Source organism: Sciurus vulgaris (genome assembly GCF_902686455.1).
Source record: "Sciurus vulgaris genome assembly, chromosome: 8".
Lineage (NCBI taxonomy): Eukaryota > Metazoa > Chordata > Mammalia > Rodentia > Sciuridae > Sciurus > Sciurus vulgaris.
This window is the reverse complement of record NC_136468.1, coordinates 108,863,406-108,882,256: the sequence shown is the minus strand read 5'-3', so window position 1 is coordinate 108,882,256 and position 18,851 is coordinate 108,863,406. Positions and strand designations below refer to the sequence as shown.

At 39.1% G+C, this 18,851-nt stretch overlaps 1 pseudogene across 1 annotated transcript; it reads right to left on the bottom strand.

The window, feature by feature from the left end:
* Positions 1-11,380: 11,380 nt before the first annotated feature.
* Positions 11,381-12,873, bottom strand: LOC306667676 (28S rRNA (cytosine-C(5))-methyltransferase-like; annotated as a pseudogene). The gene is made up of 2 exons: positions 12,843-12,873; positions 11,381-12,640 (listed from the first exon to the last, which is right to left on the bottom strand). The product of its transcript is annotated as a 28S rRNA (cytosine-C(5))-methyltransferase-like (transcript).
* Between the last annotated feature and the right edge of the window lie 5,978 nt (positions 12,874-18,851).

Here is an 18,851-nt window from a genome sequence, read left to right as displayed (position 1 = left end):
TCTACTAACTTTGGTTTTGGTTTGTTCTTGTTATAAGGCCTTGAGGTATAATGTTAATTATTTGGCATCTAATTTTTAATGTATGAACTCAGTACCATACATTTTGTCTTAGAACTGCCTTCATATCATCCCAGAGATTTTGATATGTTATATCACTATTCTCAATTATTTGTAAGATTTTTAAAATTTCTACCCTGATTTTGTTCTTCTATTTATTCATTATTCAAAAATGTATTACTTAGTCTTCCTGTGGTTGAGTGTTTTTTCTTATCTCGTCTTTGAATTCTAATTTACTCCATTATGATTTAATGTAATGCAAGGAATTATCTTTATCTCTTTATATTTGCTAAGACTGATTTTGTGACCTAGAATATGATCTCTTTTAGAAAATATTCCATGCACTGCTGAGAAGAAGGTGAAATCAGCCACTGATAAATAATATTTCTCTAGATGTCTGTTAGGTACATTTGGTTAATAGTATTTTTTATATCAAAAGAATCTTTACTTAGTTTATGTCTGGATGATCTCTCAAGTACTCCCCAGTATTATTGTATTGTGGTCTACTTAACTTTTTTTAATTAATAGTCTATTTGTTCTAATTTGTTGTACATGGCAGTAGAATGTATTTATGCATTTTCATAGATCATACATAAATGGAATGTAATCTCTCATTTTTCTGATTATACATATTATAGGATCACATCAGTCATGCAGTTATATATGTACATGAAGTAATAATGTCTGTTTCACTCTATTATCATTCCTGTCCCCATTCCTCTTCCCCTCCCTTCACTCCCCTCTAACTAATATAAGGTAACTCTATTCTCTGATATGCAAATGCTACTTGACTTTTAATATTGAGAAGAGAAGAGTTTGATTTATGTAAGCAAATGCATGATTCTTTGTGGCCTAGATATTTACAATCACTACATCTTGTTGTTGGATTATTCCCTTAACCAGAATGAAATGATAATTTTTTTGTCTCTTCTGATTAATTGTGACTTGAAGTGTACGTCTTCTGATATAAGAATGACTATCCTTGCTTGTTTTTCAGTATAATTTATATGGTACATCTTCTCATCCTTTCCCATTCAGCCTGTGAATATCCTGGTCTGTAAAGTGAATCTCTTGCAAACAATATATTTTTGGGTCTTGTTTTTTTAATCCTTCTGCCAATGTATGTCTTTTGATCACAGAGTTCAGACCCTTACATTCAATATTATTATAGAGAGAAGATATTTTTTGCCTACCATTTTGAAAGGTTTCGATGTTTAATGTAGACTTGATTCTCTTTTAATTGACTATTCTTCTAGTGTAATGATCTGATCCTTATGTTGGTTTTAATTTTTATTTCTCATTTATTCTTCATGAATTATTTCATTGAGTATGTGTGTATTACATGCAGACTTATAATTATAAATTTCTATAGTTTCTGTTTATCATGTAAGTTTTTAATTTTATTTTCAATTCTTGACTGTAATCTTTCTGGGCATAATTGTCTTGGTTGACATTCATCATTTTCTTTCAAAACTTGGCATATATTATTCCAAGCCCTCCTGGCTTTTAGGGTCTGCCTGGGTTGAAAAGTCAGTTGAAATCTGAAATGGTTTATTTCTAAATGAGACCAGCCAAATTTTTCTTTTGCAGCTTTTAGAATTCTATTTTTATTCTGTGTGTTAGGCATTTTCATTATAATTTGTCATGGATTAGATCTATTGTGACTTTGTATATATAGAGTTCTATAGGTCTATTGTATTTGAATTTCCATCTCATTGGATGGAAAATTCAAGGTTGGAAAATTTTCTAATATTATTTCATGGAAAACATTGTGCAACTCTTGATTTTGTAATTCGGTGCCATCATCTATTCCAATGATTCTTAAATTTGATCTCCTAATGTTATATCAGATTTTGTGACTATTATGGCCAAGGTCCCTTAACATGTTTTCTTTATGATCAATGCTATGTTTAAGATTATATACTTTGTTTTTGAGAACTGAAAATTTTTCTTCAAAGTGGACTAATCTTTTGGTGATGCTTTTCATTGAATTTTAAAAGTGATTTGTTGAGTCTTTCCTTTCCAGGGTTTCCTTTTGGTTCTTTTCCACAATCTCTATCTCTTCATTGAAGTGATATTTTACTTCCTGCATATTTTCTATAATTTCTTTTTTTTAAAATTTTTTATTATTATTTTTTTTATTGTAAACAAATGGGATACATGTTGTTTCTCTGTTTGTACATGGCGTAAAGGCATACCATTTGTGTAATCATAAATTTACATAGAGTAATGTTGTTTGATTCATTCTGTTATTTTTTCCCTTCCCCCCACCCCTCCCACCCCTCTTTACCCTCTATACAGTCCTTCCTTCCTCCATACTTGCCCCCCTCCCTAACCCTAACTCTAACACTAATACTAACCCTTCCCTCCCCCCCATCATGTGTCATCCTCCACTTAATAGCGATATCATTCGTCCTTTGGCTTTTTGAGATTGGCTTATCTCACTTAGCATGATATTCTCCAATTTCATCCATTTGCCTGCAAATGCCATAATTTTATCATTCTTTATGGCTGAGTAATATTCCATCATATATATATATATATATATATATATATATATATATATATATGCCACGGTTTCTTTATCCACTCATCAATTGAAGGGCATTTAGGTTGGTTCCACAGTCTGGCTATTGTGAATTGAGCAGCTATGAACATTGATGTGGCTGTATCTCTGTAGTATGCTGATTTTAAGTCCTTTGGGTATAGGCCAAGGAGTGGGATAACTGGGTCAAATGGAGGGTTCATTCCAAGTTTTCTAAGGAATCTCCACACTGCTTTCCAGAGTGGCTGCACTAATTTGCAGCCCCACCAGCAATGTATGAGTGTACCTTTCTCCCCACATCCTCGCCAACACCTGTTGTTGCTCGTGTTCTTGATAATCGCCATTCTAATTGGGGTGAGATGGAATCTTAGGGTGGTTTTGATTTGCATTTCTCTTATTACTAGAGATGTTGAACATTTTTCCATATGTTTGTTGATTGCTTGTAGATCTTCTTCTGTGAAGTGTCTATTCATTTCCTTAGCCCATTTGTCGACTGGATTATTTGAATTCTTGGAGTAGAGTTTTATGAGTTCTTTATAGATTCTGGAGATTAGTGCTCTATCTGAAGTATGATTGGGAAAGATATTCTCCCACTCTGTAGGCTCTTTCTTCGCATTGCTGACAGTTTCCTTTGCTGAGAGAAAGCTTTTTAGTTTGAATCTATCCCAGTGGTTGATTCTAGCTTTTATTTCTTGTGCTATGGGAGTCCTGTTAAGGAAGTCTGATCCTAGACCAACAAGGTGAAGATTTGGACCTACTTTTTCTTCTATAATCTGCAGGGTCTCTGGTCTGATTCCGAGGTCCTTAATCCATTTTGAGTTTAGTTTCGTGAATGGTGAGAGATATGGGTTTAGTTTCATTCTGTTGCATATGGATTTCCAATTTTCCCAGCACCATTTGTTGAAGAGGCTATCTTTTCTCCATTGCATATTTTTGGCCCCTTTGTCTAGTATGAGAAAATTGTATTTATTTGGGTTTGTGTCCGTGTCCTCTATTCTGTACCATTGATCTACCTTTCTATTTTGGTACCAATACCATGCCGTTTTTGTTACTATTGCTTTGTAGTAGAGTTGAAGATCTGTATTGCAATACCCCCTGTTTCACTCTTCCTGCTAAGGATTGCTTTAGCTATTCTGGGTTTCTTATTCTTCCAGATGAATTTCATAATTGCTTGCTCTATTTCTGTAAGGTACGTCATTGGGATTTTAATTGGAATTGCATTGAATTTGTATAGCACTTTTGGTAGTATGGCCATTTTGACAATATTAATTCTTCCTATCCAAGAACATGGAAGATCTTTCCATCTAATAAGGTGTTCTTTAATTTCTTTCCTTACTGTTGTATAGTTCTCATTGTAGAGGTCTTTCACCTCTTTTGTGAGATTGATTCCCAAGTACTTTATTTTTTCAAGGCTATTTTGAATGGGGTAGTATTCCTAATTTCTCTTTCTGAAGATTCATCACTTATGTATAAAAATGCGTTGGATTTATGGGCATTGATCTTGTAACCTGCTACTTTACTGAATTCACTTATGAGTTCTAAGAGTTTTCTGGTGGAATTTCCAGGTTCCTCTAAATATATAATCATGTCATCAGTGAACAGGGATAGTTTGAGTTCTTCTTTTCCAATTCGTATCCCTTTAATTTCTTTGGTTTGTCTAATTGCTCTGGCCAGAGTCTCAAGAATGATGTTGAATAGAAGTGGTGAAAGAGGGCATCCCTGCCTTGTTCCAGTTTTTAGAGGGAATGCTTTCAGTTTTTCACCATTTAGAATGATATTAGCCATGGGCTTAGCATAAATGGCCTTTACAATGTTAAGGAATGTTCCCACTATCCCTATTTTTTCTAGTGTTTTGAGCATGAAGGGGTGCTGTATTTTATCAAATGCTTTTTCTGCATCTATTGAAATAATCATGTGATTCTTGACTTTAAGTCTATTAATATGGTGAATTATGTTTATTGATTTCCTGATGTTGAACCAACCTTGCATCCCTGGGATGAAACCCACTTGATCATGGTGCACTATCTTTTTAATATGTTTTTGTATGCGATTTGCTAAAATTTTGTTGAGAATTGTTGCGTCAATGTTCATTAAGGATATTGGTCTGAAATTTTCTTTCCTTGATGAGTCTCTGTGTGATTTAGGTATCAGTGTGATATTGGCTTCATAGAATGAGTTTGGGAGGGTTCCCTCCTCTTCTATTTTATGGAATACTTTGAGAAGTATTGGAATGAGCTCTTCTTTAAAGGTTTTGTAGAACTCGGCTGAGAACCCATCTGGTCCCGGACTTTTCTTTGTTGGTAGGCTTTTGATGACTTCTTCTATTTCAGTACTTGAAATTGGTCTATTTAAATTGTTTATGTCCTCCTCTTTCAGTTTAGGCAATTCATATGTCTCTAGAAACCTGTTGATGTCTTTGAAATTTTCTATTTTGTCGGAGTATAGATGTTCAAAATAGCTTCTAATTATGTTTTGTATTTCAATCCTGTCTGTTGTGATATTTCCTTGTTCATTCCGAATTTTAGTGATTTGGGTTTTCTCTCGTCTTCTCTTTGTTAGTGTGGCTAAAGGTTTATCAATTTTGTTTATTTTTTCGAAGAACCAACTATTTATTTTGTCAATTTTTTGTATTGTTTCTTTTGTTTCAATTTCACTGATTTCAGCTCTAAGTTTAACTATTTCATGTCTTCTACTACTTTTGGTGCTGTTCTGTTCTTCTTTTTCTAGGGCTTTGAGCTGTAGTGTTAGGTCGTTTATTTGTTGAGTTTTACTTCTTTTATTGAATGTGCTCCATGAAATAAATTTCCCTCTAAGTGCTGCTTTCATAGTGTCCCAGAGATTTTGATATGATGTTTCTTTGTTCTCATTTACCTCTAAGAACTTTTTAATTTCCTTCCTAATATCTTCTGTTATCCATTCATCATATAATAGCATATTTTTTAATCTCCAGATGTTGGAATAGTTTCTGTGTTTTACTCTTTCCTTTATTTCTAACTTCAATCCATTATGATCTGATAGAATACATGGTAGTGTCTCTATCTTCTTGTATTTGCTAACATTAGCTTTGTGGCATAATATATGGTCTATTTGTGGCATAATATATGGTCTATATGGTTTCTGTGTTTTACTCTTTCATTTATTTCTAACTTCAATCCATTATGATCTGATAGAATACATGGTAGTGTCTCTATCTTCTTGTATTTGCTAACATTAGCTTTGTGACATAATATATGGTCTATTTTAGAGAAGGTTCCATGTGCTGCTGAGAAGAAAGTGTATTCGCTCTTGGTTGGATGGTATATTCTATAAATGTCCGTTAAGTCTAAATTATTGATTGTGTTATTGAGTTCTATGGTTTCTTTGTTCAATTTTTGTCTGGAAGATCTGTCCAGTGGTGAGAGAGGCATGTTAAAATCACCTAGTATTATTGTGTTGTGGTCTATTTGGTTTCTGAAATTGAGAAGGATTTGTTTAACATACATGGATGAGCCACTGTTTGGGGCATAGATGTTTATGATTGTTATATCTTGCTGATTTATGCTTCCCTTAAGCAGTATGAAATGACCTTCTTTATCCCTTCTGACTAACTTTGGCTTGAAGTCCACACTATCGGAAATGAGGATGGATACTCCAGCTTTTTTGCTGAGTCCATGTGCATGGTATGTTTTTCCCCATCCTTTCACCTTTAGTCTATGGGTATCTTTTTCTATGAGGTGAGTCTCTTGCAGGCAACATATTGTTGGATCTTTCTTTTTAATCCAATCTGCCAGTCTATGTCTCTTGATTGATGAATTCAGGCCATTAACATTCAGGGTTATTATGGAGAAATGATTTGGTTTCACGGTCATTTGGTTCATTTTTAAAATTTTGTTTATTTATTTGTTTGACACAACTTGTTTTCTCCTTTATTTGACAATTTCTTTAGGATGATTCCTCCCTTTGCTGATTTGCTTCTTTGTTTTTCATCTCTTCCTCATGGAATATTTTGCTGAGAATGTTCTGTAATGCTGGCTTTCTTTTTGTAAATTCTTTTAGCTTTTGTTTATCATGGAAGGATTTTATTTCATCGTCAAATTTGAAGGTAAGTTTTGCTGGGTATAAGATTCTTGGTTGGCATCCATTTTCTTACAGGGCTTGAAAAATGTTGTTCCAGGCCCTTCTAGCTTTTAGGGTCTGGATTGAAAAATCTGCTGATATTCTTATTGGTTTCCCCCTGAATGTAATTTGGTTCTTTTCTCTCACAGCCTTTAAAATTCTGTCTTTATTTTGTATGTTTTCATTATAATGTGTCTTGGTGTCGGTCTGTTGTAATTTTGTGTATTTGGAGTCCTATAAGCCTCTTGAACTTGATTTTCCATTTCATTCTTCAGATTTGGGAAATTTTCTGATATTATTTCATTGAATAAATTGTTCATTCCTTTGGCTTGTTTCTTTAGGCCTTCCTCAATCCCAATAATTCTTAAATTTGGCCTTTTCATGATATCCCATAGTTCTTGTAGATTCTGTTCATGATTTCTTACCATCTTCTCTGTTTGTTCAACTTTGTTTTCAAGGTTAAATATTTTGTCTTCAATGTCTGAGGTTCTGTCTTCCAGGTGTTCTATCCTATTGGATATGCTTTCTATGGAGTTCTTAATTTGGTTTATTGTTTCCTTCATGTCAAGGATTTTTGTTTGGTTTTTTTTTCAATATCTCTAACTCTTTATTGAAATGATCTTTTGCTTCCTGTATTTGCTCTTTTAACTGTCGATTGGTGCGATCATTCCATGCTTGCATTTGCTCTTTCATCTCATCGTTTGCTTCTCTGATCATTTTAATTATGTACATTCTGAACTCCTTTTCTGACATTTCTTCTGCCATGCTGTCATTGGGGTTTTTGCAAGCATTTAGATTTGTTTTGTTTGCAGCATTTTCTTTCCTTGTTTTCTCATATTGCTCAGGTATCAGTGGACCGCTGAGATATTGCAGATTTCCTCTATTGACTTACAATGTCCCTGAAGATTTCTATATATATCCCCCCTTAGCCTTCAGTAGGCTGAAGTCTTGGAGGAAGTTGATAATGCGGTGCTCCACAAGAAGCTGCCTCTCTAGGAGTGGTGGCCTTCAGGTGGGGTATAATCCCTGCTACTGGGCAGAGGTGCCTCCACTTGTTGACCAATGGTCATCCAAAGGGGACCTAGGCTGCGGGCTGAGGCAAGGCCTGTTTGGGCCTGTGTCTCTGGTTTTACCGTCCTTGTGGGGAAACCTCACCCAGCAGGGAAGACTCACCCGGTGGGGAGGTCTCGCTGGTCAGTTCCCTCCTAGAGGTTCCCCTCAATTTACAGCTACCACCTGGGCTGGGCTGCCTTCCTCTGCAAAGTTCCCAGGGGCCCGGCCCTACCTCCTGGGCCTGGGAGCCTCACCCTTTGCAGATGAATCTCCTTAGGCTGCCCCTCCTCAGAGAATCTGCCCGCATGCCTGGAACCTTCGCTCCGCCCTAAGCCTGTCTCTGTGCGGCTCTTCCACCAAGAAGCCTCCTAGATCCTGGGACCCTGCTCTGCACCTAATCGCCTGGCTATGCGGCCCCTCCTCTGAGCAGCCACCTGGGGCCCCGAACAATCGCTCTGAGACCCAGAGACCCGCCACACGCCTCTTCCTCCAGACAGCCGCCCAGTATTCCGGTGTGGTCACTAGGAGTCCAAGAAACTCACTTCGTGCCTCCTCCTCCCACCAACCACCCGTAGCCCTGGGCAATCAATCACTCCAAATCAAAGTGACCCTCCCCGTTTTCCTCCTTCTCCAGATAACCCCCGGGTGTTCAGGAGTGGTTGCTCTGAGTGGCTCTGAATCCACGTGACCCACTGCACGGGTCCTCTGGGCAACCGCCCGGAGCTCTGGTGCGGCCACTCAAGACCAAGCGACCCACCACGCTTCTCCTCCAGGCAGCCCCCCTGTGTTCAGGAGCTGTCACTTTAAGTCCAAACAACTCACCACTGGCCTTCTCCTCTGAGCAGCTGCCTGGAGCGCTAATGCAGTCACTGCGAGTCCAAACGACCCGCCGCGCTCCTCCTCCTCCTCCTCCTACTCCTCCGGGCAGGCCCCGGTGTTCAGAAGTGGTCTGAGTCCAAACAGCTCGCCACGCAGCCCCTTCTCTGGCAACCGCCTGTAGCTCTGGTGTAGTCACTCTGAATCCAAGCGGCCGCGCTCCTCTTCCTCCTCCTCGTCCTCAGGGCAGGCCCCGGTGTTCAGAAGCGTCGCTCTAAGTCCAAACAGCTCGCCGCGGACTTTCTCCTCTGGCAACCGCCTGTAGCTCTGGTGCAGTCACTCCGAATCCAAGCGGCCACGTTCCTCCTCCTCCTCCTCAGGGCAGGCCCCGGTGTCCTGAGTCCACACAGCTCTCCTCGCCACTCCTCCCCTGGGCAGCCGCCGGAGCCCCAGTGGTTGCTCCGAGTCCCAGCGCTGTGCCGAGCGGCCTCCCTATTTTCTATAATTTCACTCCTTACATCTTTATTTAGCTCATTGACCATTTTAACACCGACCTTTCTAAATTCTTTCTCTGACATTTTACAACACTGTGGTGTTGAAGGAGTCAGTTGTCAAAATATTATGGGCAATTTGAGGTGGTTTATTCCCTTGTTTTTTCCTATTGCTTATATAGCTAACCAACTATTGGGATGGTTATTGCTTCTTCTTTTAAGCAAGGAATGACTTTGTGAACTTCTCTCTTGTATGAGTCCTGAGTTGAGTGAATATCCTAGTATTGATAGTTTAATTAATATTCTCAAAATGGCCATACCACCAAAAGTGCTATATAGATTCAATGCAATTCCAATTCCAATCCCAATGATGTACGTTACAGAAATAGAGCAAACAATCATGAAATTCATCTGGAAGAATAAGAAACCCAGAACAGCTAAAGCAATCCTCAGTAGAAAGAGTGAAGCAGGTGGTATCGCAATACCCGAACTTCAACTTTACTACAAAGCAATAGTAACAAAAACGTCATGGTATTGGTACCAAAACAGACAGGTACATCAATGGTACAGAATAGAGGACACGGACACAAACCCAAATAAATACAATTTTCTCATACTAGACAAAGGGGCCAAAAATATGCAATGGAGAAAAGATAGCCTCTTCAACAAATGGTGCCGGGAAAACTGGAAAACCATATGCAACAGAATGAAACTAAACCCCTATCTCTCACCCTGCGCAAAACTCAACTCAAAATGGATCAAGGAACCCGGAATCAGACCAGAGACCCTGCATCTTATAGAAGAAAAAGTAGGTCCAAACCTTCAACTTGTTGGCTTAGGAGCAGACTTCCTTAACAGGACTCCCATAGCACAAGAAATAAAAGCTAGAATCAACCTCTGGGATACATTCAAACTAAAAAGCTTTCTCTCAGCAAAGGAAACTATCAGTAATGTGAAGATTGAGCCTACAGAGTGGGAGAATATCTTTGGCAATCACACTTCAGATAGAGTGCTAATTTCCAGCATCTATAAAGAACTCAAAAAACTCTACACCAAGAATACACATAATCCAATCAACAAATGGGCTAAAGAAATGAACAGACACTTCACAGAAGAAGATGTACAAGCAATCAACAGATATATGAAAAAATGTTCAACATCTCTAGTAATAAGAGAAATGCAAATCAAAACTACCCTAAGATTTCATCTCACCCCAATTAGAATGGCGATTATCAAGAACACAAGCAACAATAGGTGTTGGCGAGGATGTGGGGAAAAAGGTACACTCATGCATTGCTGGTGGTTTTGCAAATTAGTGCAGCCACTCTTGAAAGCAGTATGGAGGTTCCTCAGAAAGCTTGTAATGGAACCACCATTTGACCCAGCTATCCCACTCCTTGGCCTATACCCAAAGGACTTAAAATCTGCATACTACAGAGATACAGCCACATCAACGTTCATAGCTGCTCAATTCACTATAGCCAGATTGTGGAACCAACCTAGATGCCCTTCAGTTGATGAATGGATAAAGAAACTGTGACATATATAATTATTTCGCCACAAAGAATGATAAAATTATGGCATTTGCAGGCAAATGGATGAAATTGGAGGATATCATGCTAAGTGAGATAAGCCAATCTCAAAAAACTAAAGGACGAATGATCTCGCTGATAAGTGGATGAGGATATATAAGGGGGCGGGTAGGAGGGGTGAGTTTTAGTGTTAGGGTTAGGTTTAGGGTTAGGGATAAGGAGGGTGGTAAGAAGGGAGGAAGGAAGGACTGTATAGAGGGTGGGAGGGGAGGGGGGGACGGGAAAAAATAACAGAATGAATCAAACAACATTGCCCTATGTAAATTTATGATTTTTAATTAAAACAAAATAAAAGAAAAGAATAAAAAACTGTGACCTATCAATCAGACTGTTCTGCCTTTTATATACGTAGGCAGCCAGGGGAGGGACCCAAAGGACTAACTGCACCTCCACTCTTGACTTTCTGGTTGGAGGAGCAGGACTATGGCAGTAACAGACTTTCAAAGTCTACATGCTGCCTGGCTGCAAGGCAGTATGGCATCCTTATTTTTCAGGAGCAGGATCAGCTGGCGCACCTGTAGCCCACGCGGCAGGTGGAGGCTTTCACAGTCTCTTCTTTCTCTTTGGGACTGGGCTGGGTGCAAGTTCTGGCACCAGAGCTGCTGCCTGTGAGGCTGAACTTGGCACCTCTGCCGGTTCAAACACAACAATGAAGAAAGTGACCTGCATGGTACAGAGGATGTTCATGCAAATCTGTTTGGCCAGAAGAAAGTTCATCCTCTTAAGGGCCCTCAGGTCTCGGGGGAGGCCCCGAGGCAATGTTCAGCCCTTGGGGAAGTGCTGAGGCCCCTGTGGGGCCAGGAGGGCAGGATGGGAGCTAACCTGAAGGACTCTGTGTTCTGCTGCAGGGCATCCCGTACCACATCTTCATTCTCCTCTTGGCAAAGGGAGCAAGTGGAGTAGATAAGACACTTCGGGGAGGGGAAAGAGAGTGCTTGTTGCCAGGACATGCAAGCGCTTCTTGCTAGGTGTGCCTGGCCCATGCTCCTCCAGCTGCCTGCTCAGCATAGCAGAACCACTACAGGAAGAATCCAGCAAGATATATTGGACACCATCATAACACTGGTCCATGGGCGAAACTGCCAGGAAGTTGACCTCAGCTGACTCACAGCAGAGACACCAGCCCGGGCCAGCAGAGTGGCCATTGATGTCAGCTGCTTGGCATTCAGGTAAAAGGCAAAGATCTTCCCCTGGTTCTTGAGAAGAGCTGCCAAGTGACTGGTCTTATTGCCTGGGGCAGTACATGCATCAATGACATAAGAACCTGGTGGCAGAGCCAGCAGCATGGTTAGGAGGCAGCTGGCCTTTTCTTGCAGGATGAGGTGACCTGCATGGTACAGAGGATGTTCATGCAAATCTGTTTGGGCAGGAAACACAAGCAGCTCGGACACCAAGGGATCCAGAAGAAAGTGCATCCTCTTAAGGGCCCTCAAGTTCTCCAGGCTGGAAGCCCGACCCTGGTAGGAGAAACCTTGCCTCTTGAAATAATCAATTTGTGTCATCAGAGCTGGCTTGAGAGTGTTCACACGCACAGATTGAGGCACCTGAGAGACTGGGCCAGGCCTAGATCCCACTTCCAAAAAACCTTTGTTTCAGCTCACACCCTGCTGTACCTTGAGCCGCGCCAACTCAGCCTTCAGCCTCTCTTGGTGCCGTCCCAGTAGAGGCTTGCATCGGCCCCCACTTCCTCGAAAGCCCTTTCCCAGCAATAACTCATACATTAACACCCTGGCCAGGTGCGGCAGCAGTTTCTCAGGCGCTGAGGAGGCCGGCACCAGCTATGAAGGCGTCCAGTACCGTGGCGTAGCACACCAGCACGAACAGCGGCTTCAAGATCTGCGGGCAGAGGACACGCTGGGCCGGGCACAGGGGCACCGCTAGCACTGCAGAAACCTGTGGGCCGCCTCCTTCCGCCCGCGGTCCCTGGCCAGAGTGCCCACCTCCCCTTTGCCGGGCGCTGCTACCTGGAACCTGCTGGGGTACACCAGCCCCTTGATGAGAATATTATTTTAATCCATTCACTCACTGAAGATTTTTGAGCTGATTGCAATTTGGTGTTACTTCAAATAAAGCTTGTGTATAAGAGCATTTGTGTATAACTTTTATTCAAACTCAGTTTTTATTTACCTAGAATAAATATTCAGCAATGGTGGTAGTTGCTGGTTGATGTGACACTATACTTTGCATTATTACCAGCAATGCATAAAAGAATCAGTTTCTCCATGTCTTCCCTAGCTTTTGACTTCTCAAAGTATAGTTTTCATTTTCACACATTGATCAAGGTATCTTATCATGTTTATCATTTATAATTCCTTATTACTAATGAAATTTATCATTGTTCCATGCTTTGGATATGTTTTTGTACATATTCTTTGGTAAAGTGCATATCAAAACATTTGGACTGAGGATGTATGTGCCAGAGCCCTTGCCCTGGGTTTGATCCCCAGTACCACGCAAACATACACTCATTTAAAAAGAAAAATTTAAATGTTGTTGGTTTTCTAATTGGTGGTTCATTTTCTTATCATTTATTTTAGAGGGATATGTACATATTAAGAATACAAATTCTTTGATTAATATGTGGTTTACCAACATTTTCCAAGTTGATAATTTGCCCATCTTCTAGATAGAATCTTTTGCTAAATAAAGGTTTTTAATTTTGATGAAATTGAATTTATCATTTTTTCTTTTATGAATTATGCCTATGATGTCATGCTTAAGAAATCTGCACCTAACCTGTTACAAATATTTAATACTGTATATTCTTCTAAAACAATATGAATTTAATTCAAATCTATAATTTTAATTTGTGGTATATTTTGAGTTACCTTTATGTAAAATGTAGGTACAAGGATTAGTGTGAGGAATGTTTTAGTTTTTTGGTGAATGTCCAATTACTCCAACACAATTTTGAAGAGACTGTTTGTCACTGATTTAGTTTAGTGTCTCTGTCAAAAATCAGTTGACCCTCTTTGTGTAGGTTTATTCCTGCTTTCTCTTTTTTGTACTGTTGAGCTATTTGTCTAACCTCTGAAATGTAGCACTTTCTCAATTGCAGTAGCTATATAGTGTCTTAAAATTGAGTAGTGTGACTCTTCAACATTTCTTATTTTTGTTCCTCTTTAGGGATTATCATGTTTTTAAATTTCATTCTACTTTAAAGACAGTGGAAGATATTAAGAGGTCATCTGATATGCAATATTTTCTTTTCATATCTAAACACTACTTTATGTTGATATATTATCTGGATTTGATTTGGTAATATGTGTTTATGCATTTGTTGTTATATGTGCAAACAAAATTTGACTTCAGTTACAATTTATTCTGTTAACCAGATATTGCTATTGGATTATATTAAACACTTTCAAATGCTTTGGGAAGGTTTCTGTCAAGCAGGTGACACATGTTGCCCACACTTGGAGTGGCAATCCCAGAATGTCAACTCACTGAATAGTTTGCAGGTATTGGTGACACAAGGTAAGAGGTGACTTATGTAGATGCTAGACAGAACAATGTTTTGCTCATATACAGACAATAGAGAAACATCAACTTCAGTAGGAAGTGTTGGTCTCTTAAGGGTCAGTCAACTTCAACTGCTAGCCAATGCAGGAAAATGGTCTATATGGTACTCTCCAGTGCTGAGGGCAAAGGACCTGTTCACTTTCAGTCAAGAAGAAATATATCAGTGGGGTTCTCCACTAGATAGTGTATAATATTGTATGATGAACATAATTAAAAAGAGCAGAGAAATAGAAATTGAGCCTACATCAAGGAAAGATATCCCTAAACAAAACATCAGGCTGAGAGTTTCTTATTTCTTTGTAGGCACACATTCCAGGCCCAAGTCTACACTCATGCAACTGTGCAATATTTGTCAGGCTCTGCATGAATGCTTTTATCAGCACTTTTCCAAAACAACTCTCCTGTTAGTATTTGATGACTAGAATGTTCTGATGAAGTTTTAGAGGATAAATGAGAATTTTAAAAATGTACCTTATTTTTTAAAAAATGTTTTCCTTTCTAAATTTTGTTATTTAATAATCTTTAATTAGACTAATGGCATTTGCAAGATAAGAGAAGAGGAAACAACAGAACGTCCCTCCCAAATAACAATTAGATAGGTATCCATGAATGAAAATAGCCTTGGAGGGGGCTGGCTGACCTTTTCAATTAAGGACTTGCTGTAACACTGTAGAAAAAAACATTGAGACTAACTCTACTGATGGCATCATCTGGGAGAATGGCACACCTGGGAGCAAAGAAGGTTATGGGCTGTCGGTATTAGCCACATGGAAGATGCCATCATTGTCTCCAGCAGTCTTCTCTACAGAGGACACTGGTAACTTTTGCAACTGAGATAACCAACAGTTATTGCTCGCATGAACCCCCTGAAGGGGAACATGTTACCTACTCTTTTACCAAAAAGGATAAATTGTTGTGCCTGTGGTCACCATCACCCCAACTGCCTGCATACCCCAGAATCTGGAGTAAAGGCTACTCCATGTATGGCATAGTCCAGACTTCATGCCACATTATGTGTGTTCAATACCTCACCTCAGACCTAGAGCCATTACTACTAATGGCTAGCCCAGCCCAATTCCTGGAGTCAAGTCAATATTATTAGTTCTTAATGCCATCCACTGAAGTGTCTTAATTCTCTGGTCCAATGCCATAGTGAGTTAGTGTACATCCGGAATCCTGGAATTGCTGTTTCTTATGCACCTTCCTGACTCTTGAACTGTGGCTGCTCTATGAATATCTTCACTGCAGAAAACAGGGCCACTGATGTCCCAAATGTGTTCATTCCATGATATACAGAATACTAGGGTCTCTGAACATGCCCATGTCCTAGATTCTGGTTCTGGGGCTCTTCTGTGTTTCCCTGGACCTTACATTGCCATTATCTATGTGGCAGCATAGGCACTTGAACCAAGATTGGTGCCATTACTTCCTTGGTCTATCCACGTGTAACTGTTTCATGGTGCTTAGCTCCATGGACACACCAAATTCATAGTGAAGCAGATGTCAGTTCTAACTCCATTTACGTGTGCCCATGAGTGAGACAAGGTGATAAGAATGATTCTCTTTGCACAGATTCCCCTATGTGAGAAAAAAGTTCAGGAAAACTGCAACAACACTTGTCAGTGAAGAACCCAACAGCTCTCACTGCTGTGCATAAACCCAAAGCTTTGGCCACTAAGGACCCCTGAAATCTCACTGCTGCTTACCTCAACCAACAAAGTTATATGGAGACTATACTGCTGTGTCCAAATGAGCAGTAACAACAATACCCAACCTAACCAACACTATTGCATTTATCTGCATAGGCTCTTCAGAGCCCATCACCAGAAAAGAAAAAAAAAAAAAAAAAGAAAAAGAAAAAAGAAAAAAAATTCAAGTCTAGAAAATCTGGAAAGATAACTTCTCTAACAAATGTGGAGACATCAATGAAAGGAAACAAGAAGCATGTCACCACAAGAGAAATTCTATTTTCTAATAACTAATCACAAAGAAATGAAAGTCTCTGAATTATCTAACCAAGAGTTCCAATGAATTGTTTAAGAAAGCTTATCAAACTACCAGAAAACGTTAATATACAACTTAACAATTTTGAATTGCTGATTTCTTTCTTTGTATCATAGTTTGTATCAGGAATGTTCCCCAAAAGGCTTTAGTGTTAAAGGCTTGGTCCCAAACGCAGCAATACTCAGAGGTGGAACTTTTAGGAAGTGATTGATTCATGAGGGTTGTAATACCATCAGTGGATTAATGCATTTCATGGACTTAAAATCTGAATGGACTACTGAGATGTGTTAGAAATAGTAGGCGAGTGGGCATGAGTGGAGGGAGTATGTCACTGTAGGTGTGCTCTGCTTCCTAGCTGCTATGAATCCAGCAGCTTTCCTCTGCCATGTCCTTCTGCCATGATGCTCTGCCTCACTTTAAGCCCAAAGCAATGGAGCCAACTAACCATGGTCTGGAACCTTGATCCCAAATAAGTTCTTCTTCCTTTATGTTGTCTGTGTCATATATTTTAGTCAGAGCAACATAAAGGTAACTAATACACTTTGCCATGTCGATACTTTTTTCATTTGATATATTCCTGCTTTGTCTATTTTTGCTTTTAACCCTGTGGTTTTATGTCATGCCCTCAAAATAATTATTTCCAAAACTAGTGTCATACAGCACTTTCCCAATATTTTTCCTAAAATTGTTATGCTTTCAGGTCTTAAGTTTAAACCTCTAATTAATTTTTAGTTTATTTTTATAAATAGTGTGAGGAAGGAATTTTTTTTTTTTTCATATGGAGCCTAGCTTCAGCTGAGCTCTTTGGAAAGATTCTGTGTTATGCAGGCACATAAGGAGGTGCTTCCTGAGCCTGTTTTGACAGCAGACAGCATAAGCTCATGTGCCCACTCTCTAGAGTAATGCTGGGAGCACTATTGGTCTGGTCTCTGTGGGACCAATCAGCTCCCTGTCTGTCAGAAGCTCCCAGGGTAAATCATCAGAATATCCTCCTTATCTAAAGGGCCTTTGAATATCCCACTTATATAAATTTTAGAAAATAGTATCTGAGAATCTTTGTCTTAGAATAAGGAAACTTGATCGTTTCATACTTTTTGTTGATGATTTTTTGATCTGAAATCTGTCAAACTGCTGCATATTGTCTACATTTTGAAGACTATTTAGTTATATTTTAGTTATATTTTTCTCATATTTCTTCTTATTTCTGCTGAAATACAAATATTCTATTTAAAATAAAATACATTGTTGCATTTAGAATTGTCACTAATATAACTGAATCTATATTTCTGAATATTGTCAAAGGGAACAGTGTATTTTTAAAAAAATGAATAAGACTTACTAAGACTTTACTGGTTGCCAGATAACATCCCAAACACTTGCTTTGTTCCAAAGAGAATATCCACAACATCTCCACGATGTCAATGTTTTATTCTACTCAGAAATATAATATGGGTATGGCTACTACATCTTTCTTTTAGATAGTGCTTTATAATATAGCACCATGATATTTTATTTCCAAACTTTTTTTTTTATCATTTTTTTTTTTTATTGTAAACAAATGGGATACATGTTGTTTCTCTGTTTGTACATGGCGTAAAGGCATCCCATTTGTGTAATCATAAATTTACATAGAGCAATGTTGTTTGATTCATTCTGTTATTTTTTCCCTTCCCCCCACCCCTCCCACCCCTCTTTTCCCTCTATACAGTACTTCCTTCCTCCATACTTGCCCCCCTCCCTAACCCTAACTCTAACACTAACACTAACCCTTCCCTCGCCCCCCATTATGTGTCATCCTCCACTTATTAGCGATATCATTCGTCCTTTGGCTTTTTGAGATTGGCTTATCTCACTTAGCATGATATTCTCCAATTTCATCCATTTGCCTGCAAATGTCATAATTTTATCATTCTTTATGGCTGAGTAATATTCCATAGTATATATATACCACAGTTTCTTTATCCACTCATCAATTGAAGGGCATCTAGGTTGGTTCCACAGTCTGGCTATTGTGAATTGAGCAGCTATGAACATTGATGTGGCTGTATTTCTGTAGTATGCAGATTTTAAGTCCTTTGGGTATAGGCCAAGGAGTGGGATAGCTGGGTCAAATGGTGGTTCCATTCCAAGTTTTCTAAGGAATCTCCACACTGCTTTCCAGAGTGGCTGCACTAATTTGCAGCCCCACCAGCAGTGTATGAGTGTACCTTTCTCCCCACATCCTCGCCAACACCTGTTGTTGCTCGTATTCTTGATAATCGCCATTCTAATTGGGGTGAGATGGAATCTTAGGGTGGTTTTGATTTGCATTTCTCTTATTACTAGAGATGTTGAACATTTTTCCATATGTTTGTTGATTGCTTGTAGATCTTCTTCTGTGAAGTGTCTATTCATTTCCTTAGCCCATTTGTCGACTGGATTATTTGAATTCTTGGAGTAGAGTTTTTTGAGTTCTTTATAGATTCTGGAGATTAGTGCTCTATCTGAAGTATGATTGGCAAAGATATTCTCCCACTCTGTAGGCTCTTTCTTCGCATTGCTGATAGTTTCCTTTGCTGAGAGAAAGCTTTTTAGTTTGAATCTCTCCCAGTGGTTGATTCTAGCTTTTATTTCTTGTGCTATGGGAGTCCTGTTAAGGAAGTCTGATCCTAGACCAACAAGGTGAAGATTTAGACC